The sequence below is a fragment of the Heterodontus francisci genome, chromosome 28 (assembly GCF_036365525.1).
Source record: "Heterodontus francisci isolate sHetFra1 chromosome 28, sHetFra1.hap1, whole genome shotgun sequence".
Taxonomy (NCBI): Eukaryota; Metazoa; Chordata; class Chondrichthyes; order Heterodontiformes; family Heterodontidae; genus Heterodontus; species Heterodontus francisci.
Genome location: NC_090398.1, coordinates 22,981,178 through 22,997,538, shown reverse-complemented (window position 1 = coordinate 22,997,538; position 16,361 = coordinate 22,981,178).

Sequence of the window (16,361 nt, the reverse complement as noted above, 5' to 3'; positions counted from 1 at the left end):
CCCCTTGTGGGGGAGTCTGGAACTAGGGGGCACAGTTTAAAAATAAGGAGTCTCTCATTTATGACAAAGATGAGGAGGAATTTTTCTCTCTCAGCGGTTGGTTAGACTCTGGAATTCTCTTCCCCAGAGAGCAGTGGAGGTTGTGTCATTGAATATATTCAAGGCTCAGTAAGACAGATTTATGAGCAACAAGGGAGTCAAAGGTTATGGGGGCAGGGGATAGGCAGGGAAATGGAGTAAAGGCCACTATCAGATCAGTCATGATCTTATTGAATGGCAGAGCAGGCCCGAGGGGCTGAATGGCCTACTCCTAATCCTATTTCTTATGATCTTGTGTATAAAATGGAGGGTGTTCTCACCAGATGTGTAAAATGGAGGGCGGGGCCACATACACCTCTCACATTTTAACCCAATTTTTATAACAGAGACAAGGCCATGTGTAAGATGGGGTCTAGTGCAATCCTAACTAGTGCATTGATAACTGAGGCTAGTGTAAAAGGTAGCGAGGATGCAGAATTCTTCAAATGCATTCAGGGAAACTATTTTAGGCCAGTACGTAGCAAGGCCAACAAGAGATGGGTCAGTTCTACACTTAGTTTTCGGGAATGAAGCTGGGCCGCTGGAAGGCGAGTTAGAAAAAGTGGACTGGGAAAAGCTACTTGAAGGTAAATCAGTGTCAGAGCAGTGAGAGGGAATCATTTCATCTTGGAGGATTTATTATTCCAGATTTATTCTTTATTTTCAGAGAAATTCAAGTTCACAAAAGACATTCACCTTCCTACTGTTGACTGACTGTCTCAGCTTTTGCATATTAGAACAAAGAACAAAGAACAGTACAGCACAGGAACAGGCCATTCGGCCCTCCAAGCCTGCGCTGATCTTGATGCCTGTCTAAACTAAAACCTTCTGCACTTCCGGGGACCATATCCCTCTATTCCCATCCTATTCATGTGTTTGTCAAGATGCCTCTTAAACGTCGCTATCGTATATTGTCCCCAATCTTTTTCTTTCATGTGTCTAATGTTAGTCAGACATTGTGAACCACTTCAATCTCTCAGGACATCTACTGTAAAGACCTTCAGTTGTGTGTATCTGCAAGGGACGCAATCCACAATTGAATTCACAGCATATTCAATCAAACAAAATCTTCAACTTCATTCAAACACCCTGATATCCTGTCTCTGCACAGATAACTGACAGTTCCACAATGCAGGAATGTCTGAATTGAAAGAAAGAAACGTCAGCTGTATTTTAAACATTGAGACTGAAATATTTCAGGAGCCTACTCAACCAAGAAGTATTCAGAGAAAAGTCAGGATAGGTATTGAAAGAGAAAGAGAGTGAGCGAAATGGAAAGACAGAGAGAGACAGAGAGACTGCCTGCTCCTGTATGTGTAACATACTGTGGGTAGAACGTCAAGTCTCTCTGTTCCTGTACCCGTTTTAACATTGTACCATTTAGTTTATATTGCCTGTCCCACAGTCTTCCTTCTAAAATCCATCACTTCACATTTCTCAGCATTGAAGTTAACCAGCCGTGTGTCTGTCCAATTCACCAGACTGCCAATAGTTTCCTGAAGTCTGCTACTATTCTCTTCTCTCTTTACTACATTTCCAAAGTTTTGTGTTATAGAAACAGAGAAAAATAGGAGCAGGAGTAGGCCATTCGGCCCTTCGAGCCTGCTCCGCCATTCAATATCATCATGGCTTATCATCCAAACTCAGTGGCCTCTTCCCACTTTCTCCCCGTATCCCTTGATCTCATTAGCCCTGAGATCTATATCTAATGCTTTCTTGAATATATTTAATGATTTGGCCTCAACTGCTTTCCGTGGTCGAGAATTCTACAGGTTCACCACTCTCTGGGTGAAGAAATCTCTCTGCATCTCAGTCCTAAATGGCTTACACCTTATCCTTAGACTGTGACCCCTTGTCATGGACTCCCCCCCCATCGGGAACATCCTTCCTGTATCTAGTCTGTCCAGTCCTGTTAGAATTTTGCAGGTTTCTATGAGATCCCCTCTCATTCTTCTAAACTTTAACGAATACAAGCCTAATCAACCCAATCTCTCTTCATACGTCAGTCCCAGGAATCAGTCTAGTAAACCTTCTTTACACTCCCTCCAGAGCAAGAACATCCTTCCTCAGATAAGGAGACCAAAACTGCACACAATCCTCCAGATGTGGTCTCACCAAGGCCTTGTATAATTGCAGCAAGACATCCTCGCTCCTGTACTCGAATCCTCTCACTATGAAGGCCAACATACCATTTGCCTTCTTAACTGCCTGCTGCACCTGCATGCTTACCTTCAGCGATGGTGCACAAGGACGCCCAGGTCTCGCTGCACCTCCCCCTTTCCCAATTTATCGCTCTTCAGATAATAATCTGCCTTTCTGTTTTTTGCCACCAAAGTGGATAACCTCACATTTATCCACATCTGCCATGTATTTGCCCACTCACTCAACCTGTCCAAATCACACTGGAGTTTCTCTGCATCCTCCTCACAGCTCACACTCCTTTGATGTTCTGCCCTGGAAACCCAAGTCAGGTCATTAATATACATCAGCAAGAGCAGTGGTCCCATACAAACCTCTGGGGGACATCACTCTATACCTCCCTCCAGTCTGAAACAACCGTTCACCACTACTCTCTGTGTTCTGTCTCTTGGTCAATGTTAGATACAGAAGTGAGGGAGGCATAGAGAGAGACAGAGAGAGGGTGGGAGAGAGACAGAGAGAGGGAGGGAGGGAGAGGGACAGAGAGAGGGAGGGAGAGAAACAGAGAGGGAGGCAGAGAGAGTGAGAGAGAGAGGGTGGGAGAGAGACAAAGAGACAGAGAGAGGGAGGGAGAGAAACAGAGAAGGAGGCAGAGAGAGTGAGAGAGAGGGTGGGAGAGAGACAGAGAGAGGGAGGGAGAGAAGAAAGAAAGAGCAAGTCGTGGGAGAGATAGAGAGAGGGAGGCATAGATTGACAGAGAGAGGGTGGGAGAGAGACAGAGAGAGGGAGGGAAAGAAAGAGAGAGTGCGAGGGAAGGAGAGATAGAGAGAAGGAGGCATAGAGATACAGAGAGAGGGAGGGAGAGAAAGAGAGAGCAAGGGAGGGAGAGCTAGAGAGAGCGAGGGAGGGAGAGCTAGAGAGAGCGAGGGAGGGAGAGATAGAGAGAGAGGGAGGCATAGAGAGACAGAGAGAGGGTGGGATAGAGAGAGAGGTGAGACATCAAAGAGAGTGAGACAGAGTGAGAGAGAGACACAGCAAGGGAGACAGAGAGAGGTAGAGAGGGAGCGAGACAGAAGCATGGAGTGATAGAGTGACAGAAACAGAGAGAGGGAGAGCAAGATAGACAGAGGGAGAGGGAAAGAGAGAGAGAGACAGAAAGAGGATGCGAGAGAGGAAGAGAGGGAGAGAGAGACAGAGCAAGAGGTACAGACAGGCATGGAGTGAGAGGGTGACAGAAACAGAGAGAGGGAGAGCGAGATAGAGGGCGAGCAAGAGGGAGAGAGAGACAGAACAGGGAGAGATAGAGACAGAGCAGGGAAACAGGCAGGCATGGAGTGAGAGAGTGACAGAAACAGAGAGAGGGAGGGAAAGAGAGAGAGAGAGATGGAGAGAAGGAGACAGAGTGAGATGGAGAGAGAGACAGAGAGGGAGGGAGAGAGAGAAAGAGGGAGGGATGGAGGGAGAGACAAAGAGGAGACATCGAGACAGAGAGAGGGAGGGAGAGATAAATAGAGAGACAGAGAGAGGGAGACGAAGTGAGGGAGGCATAGAGAGACAGAGAGAGGGAGGGAGAGGGAGAGAGAGAGACGAAGTGAGGGAGGCATAGAGAGACAAAGGGGGAAAGAGAGAAAGAGAGATGTAGAGAGTGAGTGAGGGAGAGAGAGAGAGAGAGAGGGAGGCATAGAGAGACAGAGAGAGGGAGGGTGAGAGAGAGAGATAGAGTGGGAGGGAGGGAGAGAGAGAGAGACAGAGAGGGAGGGAATGGGAGACGAAGTGAGGGGGGTAGAGAGACAGACATACAGAGAGAGGGAGCAAGAAAGAGAGGGAGGGAGAGACATGTAGGGAGAGAGAGAGAGAGAAATAGAGGGAGGGGAGTGAAAGAAAGGCAGAGAGGGAGAAGAGAGCGAGACAGAGAGAGAGACAGAGACAGAGCAAGGGAGACAGAGAGAGTAAGAGAGGGCAGACAGAGGCATGGAGTGAGAGAGTGACAGAAACAGAGAGAGGGAGGGAGAGAGAGATAAAGCGAAAGGGAGGGAGAGAGACAGAGAGATGGTTTCCAGATTTCCAGCATCCACAAAATTTTGCCTCAGATAAAGGGACCCTGCACTGCCAGAACTGTCCCAAACTTTTAACCTGTCTGGACCCCTCGTGACTTTGAACAGAGAACACAGAACAAACCTAAAATGTCTGACTGATGTCTGGTCTTTACGTTCTGAGAGAGGAGAGAGAGTCAGACAGGCAGATAGAGAGAAAACACAGACCGAGAGGGTGATTGAGACACAGAGAGTGATAGCAGTAATTTTGTCACAGAACATAGGAAGAGAAGGAGGCCATTTAGCCCTTCAACCCTGTTCTGTCATTAAACAAGCTCATGGCTGATCTGTGATCTAAGACCATATACGCGTCTTGGCCCCTTATCACTTAATACTTTTGGTTAACAATAATCTATCAAACTCAGATTTAAACATTAACAAGTGGCTCAGCATCAATTGCCATTTATGGAAGAGAGTTCCACTTGCTCCGGTACAGTTTGAGATTTAAAATCCTCCTTCCCCGTAAATCCCCTCAGCCTTTTCCCTCAGCTCCCTCCAGACGGAATTGGCAACAAGACAGCAAGAAACAAACAGGAAACAGGGATTTCAGGAGAGAAAGGTCTCACCTGATGTTCTTGTCACAGGATTCTCTGTCATGGGAGAGGTCATCGCAGATCCTACAGAAATAAACAACTCATTAATATCAGACAGAGAATTGGAGTAAAATAGAGACCAGATCGGTGAAAGCTTTCAGTCTGTCATAAAAAGTGAAATGGTTAAACAATGTTGTTATGGGAGAGGCCTGGCCTCCATTTGACTCCATTCAGATGGACGGATGGATATTAATATAAATAAAGATATATATTTGTCTCGGTTGGAGATGGAATCATTTTTAGTTGTTAGAATATCTTCAGTCTTGTTACTAGCTATCAGCAGCTGTATACAATTTCTAATTACTCTGGTTTGATGTGGGTAATATTTATGTTTGAAAGGATGGGGTGAATTTTATAACAATCTCCCAGAGATGAAGTGGGATTGAGGGACTGGAGTAAAGGTCAGTAACAGTGCAATACATTTTACACGACTTAGTGACAAACTCTGTTATGTTAAAGTTTAATAAATCACACTTGTGTTGCACTGTGACAATTGTTAGCATTTTTTTTTAACAATAGGGATTGTTTTACTCACAGGATTTTCGATTGTATTTTCCTTTATTGGCCGATGTATAGAATATAAGAGCAGGGAGGTTATGCTGGAACTGCATAAAACACTAGTTAGACCACAGCTAGAGTACTGCATACAGTTCTGGTCAGCACATTACAGGAAGGATGTGATTGTAGGAGAGAGGATACAGAGGAGATTTATAGAGGATGTTGTCAGGAATGGAGAATTTTAGCTGTGAGGAAAGATTGGACAGGCTGGAGTTATTTTTTTTGGAACAGAGGAGGCTGAGGGGAGATTTAATGGAGGTGTATAAAATTGTGAAGAGCCTAGATACAGTGGATAGGAAGGGCCTATGGAGAACAACCCAAGCTCTCCAATCTATCCATATATCTGAAAGAACTGAAATAAAGACAGAGAGAGAGAGAACAAGGGACAGAGAGAGAGCGAGAGAGATAGAGAGGGGGCGGGAGGGGGAGAAAAAGAGAGCGAGTGGGAGGGGGAGAGGGAGGGCAAGTGAGAGAGTGGGAGGGAGGGAGAGAGAAACGGGGAGAGAGAGACTGGCGGAGAGAGAGAGAGAGAGACGGACTGAAGGGGGGGGGGGGTGGGGGAGAGAGAGAGAGAGAGACTGGCTGAGGGACAGAGAGAGAGACCGGGTGAAGGAGAGGGTGAAGAATAAAATATCCCAAAGGGATGGAACAAGTTTGAGGGGCCGAACGGCCTCCTCCTATCTTCCTAAGGGCTTTACTAATATTACAAGTTCGTGATGATAATTTTGAATAAATAAAATGGAATTAATTGACAATAGTTTCTCCTTTAAGATTACCGATCCTATCACCTCCTAATGTGTTATAGTACTCTATGATTCGATGGTCCTGTTCTGAGAGAGAGAGAGAATGAGATGGGGTAAGAGAGAGAGAGAGAGATGGGGTGAGGGAGAGACAGAGAGAGAGATGGGTTTGGGAGAGAGAGAGAAAGAAAGATACAGAGATGGGGTGATAGAGAGAGAGACGGGGTAAGAGAGAGATAGACAGAGACAGGGTGAGGGAGGGAGAGAGACAGGTAAGGACGAGAGAGAGAGACTGGCTGAGGGACAGAGAGAGACACACACAGTAAGGGAGAGGGTGAGGAATAAAATATCTCAAAGAGATAGGACGGGCTCGAGGGGCCGAACGGCCTCCTCCTCTCTTCCTAAGGGCTTTATTAATATTAAATACTGAACTAAACAAGGTCATGATGATAATCTTTAGCAAATTAAATGGAATTAACTAACAATAGTTTCTCCTTTAAAATTATTAATCCGAATTCACAATTTTACTTGTGTGAATTTGGGCTTGACAGATAATTTGCTGTTTATTAACATCACTGAATAAATAAATATTTGAAGATTCAATGTCACTTTGTTCCCATCCTTGTTCAAATTCCTACTGACTCACTCGAAGGTTTAAATCTGAGGAGCAGTTCTGGCGGTGCGGGGTCCCTTTAAGAGGTTGGGACTAACCCCCTCCCTGTTCCCCCTCGGGGTCACAACACTGGGTCAGGGGTCACAGACTGCATAGACACTGGCATTGACCCATAAACCCCTAACCCCAGGAAAAGGAAAGCAAAACTTCTGGTCCCTGTGAAATCAGATTGACAGTAAATTTAAACCCCAAGAGTGAAATATGAAAGGAAAGAAAGAGAGATTTTGATGTTTGTAAAAACATTATTTACACAGAGGGAAGTGTTTGTGTTTACCTGTCTAAGTTGGTCAATGTGAATATATGTGTCTCGGTGTGGGTTTCTCTCTCTCGGTCAGTGGGAATGGTGTCCCCATCTCACTGCAGTTACTGCCCCCTCTCACCATCTCCATCTCCCGGTGTCCTTGTCTCACTGCAGTTACTGCCCCCTCTCACCATCTCCATCTACTGGTGACCCCATCTCACTGCAGTTACTGCCCCCTCTCACCATCTCCATCTACTGGTGTCTCCATCTCACTGCAGTTACTGCCCCCTCTCACCATCTCCATCTGCTGGTGTCCCCATCTCACTGCAGTTACTGCCCCCTCTCACCATCTCCATCTGCTGGTGTCCCCATCTCACAGCAGTTACTGCCCCCTCTCACCATCTCCATCTGCTGGTGTCTCCATCTCACTGCAGTTACTGCCCCCTCTCACCATCTCCATCTGCTGGTGTCCCCATCTCACTGCAGTTACTGCCCCCTCTCACCATCTCCATCTGCTGGTGTCCCCGTCTCACTGCAGTTACTGCCCCCTCTCACCATCTCCATCTGCTGGTGTCCCCATCTCACTGCAGTTACTGCCCCCTCTCACCATCTCCATCTGCTGGTGTCCCCATCTCACTGCAGTTACTGCCCCCTCTCACCATCTCCATCTGCTGGTGTCCCCATCTCACTGCAGTTACTGCCCCCTCTCACCATCTCCATCTGCTGGTGTCCCCGTCTCACTGCAGTTACTGCCCCCTCTCACCATCTCCATCTGCTGGTGTCCCCATCTCACTGCAGTTACTGCCCCCTCTCACCATCTCCATCTGCTGGTGTCCCCATCTCACTGCAGTTACTGCCCCCTCTCACCATGTCCATCTGCTGGTGTCCCCATCTCACTGCAGTTACTGCCCCCTCTCACCATGTCCATCTGCTGGTGTCCCCATCTCACTGCAGTTACTGCCCCCTCTTACCATCTCCATCTGCTGGTGTCCCCATCTCACTGCAGTTACTGCCCCCTCTTACCATCCCCATCTCCCAGTGTCCTTGTCTCACTGCATTCACTGCCCCTTCTCACCATCTCCATCTGCTGGTGTCCTTGTCTCACTGCGGTTACTGCCCCCTCTCACCATCTCCATCTGCTGGTGTCCCTGTCTCACTGCAGTTACTGCCCCCTCTCACCATCTCCATCTGCTGGTGCCCCTGTCTCACTGCAGTTACTGCCCCCTCTCACCATCTCCATCTCCCGGTGTCCCTGTCTCACTGCAGTTACTGCCCCCTCTCACCATCTCCATCTGCTGGTGTCCCTGTCTCACTGCAGTTACTGCCCCCTCTAACCATCTCCATCTGCTGGTGTCCTTGTCTCACTGCAGTTACTGCCCCCTCTCACCATCTCCATCTGCTGGTGTCCCTGTCTGACTGCAGTTACTGCCACCTCTCACCATCTCCATCTGCTGGTGCCCCTGTCTCACTGCAGTTACTGCCCCCTCTCACCATCTCCATCTCCCGGTGCCCCTGTCTCACTACAGTTACTGCCCCCTCTCACCATCTCCATCTCCCGGTGTCCCTGTCTCACTGCAGTTACTGCCCCCTCTCACCATCTCCATCTGCTGGTGTCCCTGTCTCACTGCAGTTACTGCCCCCTCTAACCATCTCCATCTGCTGGTGTCCTTGTCTCACTGCAGTTACTGCCCCCTCTCACCATCTCCATCTGCTGGTGTCCCTGTCTCACTGCAGTTACTGCCCCCTCTCACCATCTCCATCTGCTGGTGCCCCTGTCTCACTGCAGTTACTGCCCCCTCTCACCATCTCCATCTCCCGGTGTCCCTGTCTCACTGCAGTTACTGCCCCCTCTCACCATCTCCATCTCCCGGTGTCCCTGTCTCACTGCAGTTACTGCCCCCTCTCACCATCTCCATCTGCTGGTGTCCCTGTCTCACTGCAGTTACTGCCCCCTCTAACCATCTCCATCTGCTGGTGTCCTTGTCTCACTGCAGTTACTGCCCCCTCTCACCATCTCCATCTCCCGGTGTCCTTGTCTCACTGCAGTTACTGCCCCCTCTCACCATCTCCATCTGCTGGTGTCCCTCTCTCACTGCAGTTACTGCCCCCTCTCACCATCTCCATCTGCTGGTGTCCCTCTCTCACTGCAGTTACTGCCCCCTCTCACGATCTCCATCTCCTGGTGTCCCTCTCTCACTGCAGTTACTGCCCCTCTTCATCGTCATTCCAAGCAGGCAATGATCTGAATTAATGGCTGTACTTGGGCAAGTGAAGGCTTTCTTGATGTTGTTCTTGTTTCTTTCACTGATCATCAGAAAATCTAAAAGCAAAATACTGCGGATGCTGGAAATCTGAAATAAAAACAAGAAATGCTGGAACCACTCAGCAGGTCTGGCAGCATCTGTGGAAAGAGAAGCAGAGTTAACGTTTCGGGTCAGTGACCCTTCTAAATTATTGATGTTGAGTCTAAACAACTCTTTCATGCAGATGTCTATTTTACCACTCTGGTCGGGTGTCCTCACATTCCATTTTTCGCTGTTAAAATCTTCTTGTCTGGGTTTGAGAGTACCTCAACATTACAGAGTACTGCCCACCTCAACATTCAACCCGCTGAGAAATAAAAAGTCACCTCAATATCAAATTCCCTCAGTGAAACCCAGCCTTAACATCGGACCCTCCCAGTAATGCCCGCCTCAACATTCAACTCGGGTCCTGGGCCCTGTCCCAGCCCTTTCCACTCCTCTGTCATCGCCACACCCTTGCTTCCACTGCTCCTCGGGTATCGCTGCTTGCTGGCTCCCGCCACTCCTCAGCCATTGCTGCTCTCTGTCTCCTGGCGGTCCTCGGCTCTAATAGATCATGTTTCATGAATCAAACTCCTCTGCCATTCGTCGACTCTCCATGCCACCTCCTTCCAAGCCAACATATAAATTTTTCTGGTTCCCTCTATTTCTTGTTTCCGTCCATGTCTTTGAATGACTGTTAATTATTTCGCACACCTCTAAAAACGGTTGGTTCTGTCAGCTCAATGTTTTTTTTACAAACAGTCCCATACACTTTGCCATTTATTTAAACGTTTTTAAAATGTTTTGGAAAATTTAAAAAAATCAACGTTTATAAAAGTTTTACTCACCAGTTTTAGGGGAAAAAGGACTTAATAGGTTAGGTAAACACTACTCACCTTCCTGTCAGCTCCAGGTAACTTTTGGGACATGCCTTATGCTGCTGTTAGTTTTGGCTGATTCCGTGAGCCTGTCTCCTCTTCACTCCTGTACGTGCTCTAACGTTTACAATTACATTTAACTGTGCCGGAGAGATCTGGTGGGACCCACATCCTGAGGAAATCATCTGGGAATACCATTACAATTTTCACCTGGATCATAAAGTTCGGGAAGTTGACATTTTTGGTCGAGGTCAGCGGCAAGCACAGTGACTTCACTGCTGACTGCAAAATAGGGGCCAGAGAATCAATCAGAACAGCATTCCACCCATCACTGTCTGTGCTGACTCTTTCAAAGAATGATCTGTGATGTAGAGCAAACTTTGTGGTCCGTGCATGGCATCTGGTCATGTAACTTGTGCACAATTTGTTTTCTCTATTTCTCTCCTTTGTGCACCGCAGACTGGGCTACAGATTCATGGAGGTCTTATTTCTATAAGTTAATTTGTTGTTGTATACTTCTTAAAACGGTGACTCCCTTTTTGGCAACCTGTGGCTTTGAACACTTTTTAAGGAGGTTTTGACACACTGCCAATGAGTCCCACTCTCCTGCTCTTCCCCGACATTGCTGCAATGTTTTCCGCTAGAAGTATATATCCTGTTCCCTTTTGAAAGTTCCGACTGAATCAGCTGTGACCAGATTTTTCAGACAAAATATTTGAGATAACGACTTTTCTTTTGCTGATAGTGACATCAAAGTGATATTCAGTGTCGAGGTTGATCTCTCAGACTGATGGAGATATGGGATTAGCTGGGATATTTCTCCTGAATTCACCACAACTTTCAGGGAGAGCGGTTTGATCCGGAGAAAGTGGGCCTCTTTGAAAATATTGAGAGCTTCCATCCAGCCAATCTTGATGTTGAGAGTTTAGTGCAGAACTTCTTGAAAACATTGTTCAGAGGAAACTGCCTTCGTTCCACTTATGGGGATATGAGGACAGATGACCAACAGATTGGTCAATGAGATAGGCTTTAAGGAGCGTCTTAAAGTATGAGAAAGAGGCAGCGAGGTTTGGGCCCAAAACACTGAAAGAATAGCTGCCAATCGCGGCAGGAAGAAGTGGGAGATGCTGTAGAGGCCAAAGAAGGAGCAATGGAAAGTTCTGACAGGGCCACATTTTTTTCTATCCCCTCAAAATGTGCTGGAAAACAGAAACATTTCTCTCTGAGTCCTGAAAAAACCCAGGCTCTATCGAATAGATAGTAGATAACATCTCTCATACTTCTGGATTTCCAAATATGTTTGAATGATTTGGACATTCACAGACAAAACATTCAACAATCACTCCAATTTTCAGTAATTGTGACTTTTTAATTTTAAAAGTACCCAGCAATTCCCTCTCACAATTTCAAAGCCACATTCCTTACTCCTGCTAATACATTTTCACCATTTTATATATTTTTTTATGTTTCTGTTCCAACAATACTATTAATTCCGCTCTCTGGTCTCGGATCTGAATATTCCCGCTCACCCATCCAGTCATAAAGGCTGATGGTCCTTCAATGGCTTCATGTACTTTTCCTGTAAATCCATTTTTGGTGATCAGTTCAGATCGCAGCCATCCCTTCCCTTCCCTTCCCCCTCAACTCACTTTCGTGCCTGAACAAGGTGCCTTTCCTCCTGCACCAGCACTGCTACCACACCTGCCTTATATTTCCATCCATAGACAGCGCAGTGGGAAACAATCTCGAAATCACCACCATGATGTCTTGTTTTAGTTTACAGCTCAGGCCCTAATATTCCCCTTATAAATGTATTTCTATCTGTATTATTGGTTCTGACCATGACTATTCTCTGCTCTCATTTTCATCAAACAGATGATGCCACCCGTTCCAGGATATTCTTTCCTCTGGCACCAGTGAGACCGTTTTCCATTCAGGTCCTGCTGCTGTCTGCAAATCTGTTTCTCTATCCCCCCGGGAGAGAATTTACCAGCTCTATTGCTCTGCTATTCTTGTGTCCCTTTTGCTTCGCTTCTCACCCCACGCCACTGGAAATGGTCCCCTGACCCATGGTGCTACGCTGTCACTCAGGAAGATCCGTCTCTATCCAGCTTTCAGTCCCAAATGCCAGGTATCTATTGGACAGTTCCAGTACTCAAGGACTCCCTCCACCTGTGACTGCGATACCCCGATAGGCGGTCACTAAGTCCCTCTTTCTACTCATCCTCTGTCTTGTTCACTTTGAATCTTGCCCTCTGCTTGAACCTTCAGCCATGGCAGGAACAGACTTTCCCAGATTCTGATGCTATTTAACAAGGAAAAGCCAGTATTTAACATTGTTGCAGAAAGTTGCACATTTATCTTGACAGTTGTTAGTGAGATAGTTTGCAGCGCCTGTTCCTACTTTAACAAATCACAACCTGTCAACCCAGATATTTGCACTTTATTGAAGTACAAGCAGAAAAATTAGTTTTTATTGTTGCATAGAACCCATACATAGTATCAGGCACACGGAATTTCCTGTGCACTAAATCCAAGTATTCTCCTAAAACATGGAGATTCTGTTGGAAGAAAGGTGTTTTTTGTTGTCCTGAAAGATAAAGGCTGTGAAATCGGACAAATCTTTCATTCCCTCCTTTATCTCCTGACTAAGCAATTACCTGGGGTGGGATGTGGGAGGCATGGTGTTTACATCCCAGTGTAGGTATAAGGATGTTTGATGTCTGACTTGGTTTGCATTTAACCCAGTTCGGATCAAAATCAATTTCATTCATCAACCATCGATTTGGTTATCCTCAAGCTACTGAGTGAGTGAATTAACAATTTCTTGCAAACCGGCAAGGAAGAATGCAATATAAAAGCAAAATACTGCGGATGCTGGAAATCTGAAATAAAAACAAGAAATGCTGGAATCTCTCAGCAGGTCTGGCAGCATCTGTGGAAAGAGAAGCAGAGTTAACGTTTCGGGTCAGTGACCCTTCTTAGAAAATGACAAATATTAAAAATGTCACAGGTTATAAGCAAGTGAGGTGGGCGTGGGACAAGAGATAACAAAGGAGAAGGTGTAGATTGGACAAGGCCACAGAATAGCTGACCAGAAGGTCATGGAGCAAACAATATGTTAATGGTATGTTGAAAGACAAAGCATTAGTACAGATTAGGTGTTAACGGACTGAATATTGAGCAACAGCAAGTGCAAACCTGAAAAAAAACACTGGGTAAGCAAACTGAACAAACTAAGATGAAATGAAATAAATGCAAAAAAAAGATTGTAAAAAATGTAACAAAAGAAAAAGTAAATAAAAATGAAAGTAAAATGGGGGGCTGAAATTATTGAACTTAATGTTCAGTCCGGCAGGCTGTAGTGTGACTAATCGGTAAATGAGATGCTGTTCCTCGAGCTTACGTTGATGTTCACTGGAACACTGCAGGAATCCCAGGACAGAGATGTGAGCATGAGAGCAGGGGGGAGTGTTGAAATGGCAAGTAACTGGAAGCTCAGGGATCCTGCTTGCGGAATGAGTGGAGATGTTCCGCAAAGCAGTCACCCAGTCTGAGCTTGGTCTCCCCAATGTAGAAGAGTCCACATTGTGAGCAGCGAATACAGTACACTACATTGAAAGAAGTACAAGTAAATCGTTGCTTCACCTGAAAGGAGTGTTTGGGCCCTGGGATAGTGAGGACAGAGGAGGTAAATGGGCAGGTATTACACCTCCTGCGATTGCAGGGGAAGGTGCCCTGGGACGGGGACGAGGTGGTGGGAGTAATGGAGGAGTGGACCAGGGTGTCGCGGAGGGAACAATCCCTTCGTAATGCCGACAGGGGAAGGGAGGGGAAGATGCGACTGGTAGTGACATCACGCTGGAGGTGGCGGAAATGGTGGAGGATTATCCTTTCGATATGGAGGCTGATGGGGTTGAAAGTGAGGACAAGGGGAACCCTGTCATGGTTCTGGGAGGGAGGGGAAGGGGTGAGGGTGGAGGTGTGGGAAATGGGCCGGACACGGTTGAGGGCTCTGTCAACCACAGTGGCTCTAACACGAATTTCCAAATCCTCTCTGGCCATTGGAGAGGTGCCAGAGGATTGGAGAACAGTGAATATGGTACCATTATTCAAGAAGTGTAGCAGGGACAGACCAGGTAATTACAGGTGGAAAGTCTAACATCAGTGGTGCAGCGGCGGGGTACATTTAAAGTGATTGGTAGACAAATTAGAGGGGACATGAGGATAAACATTTTCACCCAGAGGGGTCTGGAATTCACTGCCTGAAAAGGTAGTTGAGGCAGAGACCCTTAATTCATTCAGAAGGAGTCAGGATATGCAGCTCAAATACTGTAATTTGCAGGGCTATGGATCAAATGCTGGAAGGTGAGATTAGAATAGGTGGATCGTTTTTCGGCCGGCACAGACACGATGGACCAAGTGGCCTCTTTCTGTGCCTTAAACTTTCTATGATTTCTAGCTTTCATATGCTACGCAATGTCCTACAACATTTATGCCACGACCAGCTAAGTTAATCACCAAACATATATACTGCTTCCCTCCAGTCCCCAAGCTCTTTGTGAAACACTGGTCTACCCCTCAATCATCCAGAACATCTGCTCCCTTTTGTAGAGCAGCTTCCCATTCAAGCGCAGGAGATGTAACACCTGACCTTTCACCTCCTCCATTCCCACTGACCAGAGCCCCAAACAATTCTTCTAAGTGATAAAGGGACTTGCTTCTACTTCTTACAATTTAGCAGCTGCATTCACTGTATCTGTATGTATGACTCTGGACCCCTCTGTGTATGACCTGGCATCTTGTGTGTTCAACTCCATACCCCATGTATCTGATTGTGTTCTTATGGGTCTCTCTATGTGCCTGACTGTCTGACTCTGTCTGTGTGTGAATCTATTTCTGCATACCCGTGTGTCTGACTCTGTGTAACTGTACGTCTGACTAAGTGCACCAATATATTACCTTCTGTATTCCTGACTCTGTATCCAAGTCCTCTGACTCTGTATCCCAGTGCATCTGACTATGTACCGTGTGTGCCTGAATCTGTATCCCTGTGTCTGACCCTGTGTCCCATTTTTCTGACCCTTTACGTGCGTTTCTAACCCTGTATGTCTGACTATATACCCACGTGTATAACTATGTACACGTGTATATGACTCTGTATCTCTGTTTGTCTCTTCCGTACTTTTGTTAGTTTCTGTATCTTTGTGTGACTGACTCTGAAAATCTCTGTATTTGACTATGTATCATGGTGTGTCTGACTCTATACCTCTATTTGTCTGACTCTAGATTCCAGACTCTATATTGCTGAGTTTTTGACTCTGTATGCTGTGCATCTGACTGTACCTCTATGTGTCTGACTCTGTCTTTGTGCATCTGACACTATCTCTTGGTGTCTGGGTCCTTATGTTTGTGATTCTGACACTGCATTCCAGTCCACGTGACTTGCTATTCTAGTTTATCTGACTCTGCATCGTGGTATATCTGAATGTGCATCCACGTGTCAATAACACGGTATCTCAGTATATCTGACACTAGACCTGTGTTTATCTGAGTCTGCTGCCCAGTCTGTCTGACACTGTATCCCTTTGTGGCTGAATACATGTACAGGTGGATCTGCCTCTATGTTCCAGTGTGCCTCACTCTGTATCTGAGTGCCTCGGACACTGCATCCCTGTGTGTATGACTCTGTATCTCTGTAGTTATGACTCTGTATCTCTGTGTATGACTTTATACACTGTGAGTCCAATTGTATTCTTGTTTGTCTGTCTCTATTTCTCTGAATTTCTGACTCTGTGGACTGGTGTTTCTGACTCTGCACCTCTGACTGAATCTATAATTGATTCTGCATTCCAGTGTGTCTGACTCTATCCCCTTCATATCTGACTCTTTATATTCGTATGTTTGACACTGTATCACTGTCCATGTGACTCGGCATCCCACTCTATCTGACTCTGTAAAGTGGTGTGTCTAACTGTATTCATGTGTCAATCGCACAGTATCTCAGTATGTCTGACTCTTTATCCCTCTGGCTTGGATTCTACATTCCTGAATATCTGACCCTCTGTTCCACGGTTATCCAC